This window comes from Acanthisitta chloris, unplaced genomic scaffold, assembly GCF_000695815.1.
Source record: "Acanthisitta chloris isolate BGI_N310 unplaced genomic scaffold, ASM69581v1 scaffold5224, whole genome shotgun sequence".
Lineage (NCBI taxonomy): Eukaryota > Metazoa > Chordata > Aves > Passeriformes > Acanthisittidae > Acanthisitta > Acanthisitta chloris.
The window spans coordinates 57,861-59,498 of NW_008670854.1; the positions used below are offsets into that span (position 1 = coordinate 57,861).

Consider the following 1,638-nt stretch of genomic DNA (forward strand, 5'->3'; position numbering starts at 1 on the left):
GCAGGAAAATCCCTATGGAAAAAGCAAAGGATGGAGGCTGATTCCCTCTCTGGAAGCGTCAGGAATGCTCCAAACAGCTCGGGGAGGAAAAACCATTCCAGGGGGGATGGGAATCTCTTGGGATGAACCTCCAGTGCCACCACGAGGATAAACCGGGAATGACCAGAAGGGAAAGGGAGGGACGTGCAAAAATTCCTGGATTTCGGGAGCTTCCCTGGGGCTCACCTGAAGAGCAGGGAAAAGTGGAGAATCCCAAGGGATTCCTGAGCTGTGGGAGCAGCAGGAGGAGTCTGGAGGTTGTAGCTCTGGGAAGGATCTGGAGGAATATTCCATCAGGAGATCCGGAGCAGGAGCCTGAAACACAGGGAATCATGGAATGGGATGGGGGAAGGAGCTGAAATCCCATCCCATCCCAAACCATCCATGGGCAGGGACATCTCCCACCTCCAGGTGGATCCAAGCTCCATCCAACCTGGCCTGGAACATTCCAGGGATGGAGAATCCTTAGGAATTTCCATCCCAGCCCCTGAGCCCTTCCCAGGAAGGAATTCCTTCCCAATATCCCACCTAACTCTCCCCTTTTCCAGCAGGAAACCATTCCCTGTGTCCTGTCTCTCCATCCCTTATCCCAAATCCTTCAGGCCCTGGAAGCAGCTCCAAGGTTTTCCTGGATCCTTCCCATCACACATTTCCCTTCTCCCTCTCCGTATTCCTTGAGGAATCCAGGAAAATTCCATTAAGGAGCAAGGGAAGCAGATCCAGGTGTTTCCCATCCCACAGACTCCTCCAGGAAGTGCCACATTCCTTTCCCTCTGGAGCTTGGGATACACCTGCACTTCCCTGGGGAGCCAAGGTGATTGGAATTCCCCTGGAATGAGTTCCCTGGGAAAAAAAAAAGAGCAGGATTTAAACCCTCCAAGACAGGAATTCAGGAGCAGCTTCAGGTCTGTTTATTCCAAGGATGTTATTCCCAAGTGGCCTGGATGGAACCTCGGGATGGATCCAAGGGGAAGGGAAGGGATTGTCCTGGGAAAAGGTTTGGGTGGATAATGGGAAAAGGTTCATTTTCCAGAGGGTGTTTAGGGCACTGGAACAGCTCCACAGGGAATGGTCTCTGCTCCAAGATTCCAGAGGTCAGGAAGTCTTGGCTGGAATTTTGGCATGAGTGAGATGTTGATCCTTGTGGGTCTCTTCCAGCTCCAAACATTCCATGGCTCTGTGATCCTCGGGAGTCTCTTCCAGCTCTGCATATTCCATGATTCCATAGGGTCAGGGAGTACCTGGACTTTGGGATGAGTGGGATTTTGGGAGTGTTCCCAGGCTTGAGTTGGACTTTATCCTGGCAGATCCCAATGGGGAATTAGGAATTCCCAGGTCCAAATCCTGAGGGAATCAGGGCCTGATCCCATTTGGGATCTAAGAATTCCCAGATCCAATTCCTCAGGGAAATCAAGGCCTGATCCCAACTGGGAGTTAGGAATTCCCAGATCCAGCTCCTGAGGGGAATCAAGTCCTGATCCCAACTGGGAGTTAGGAATTCCCAGATCCAACTCCTCAGGGAATCAAGTCCTGGTCCCAACAGGAGTTAGGAACTCCCAGGTCCAATTCCTGAGGGAATCAAGTCCTGACCCTCCAGCC

General features: G+C 52.0%; 1 protein-coding gene across 1 annotated transcript in view; it reads right to left on the minus strand.

The window, feature by feature from the left end:
• BCDIN3D (BCDIN3 domain containing) overlaps nucleotides 1-1,638 on the minus strand; it is a gene marked incomplete at its 5' end in the record, with an annotated part of 5,062 nt that overhangs the window by 2,345 nt on the left and 1,079 nt on the right. The window lies entirely within an intron of this gene.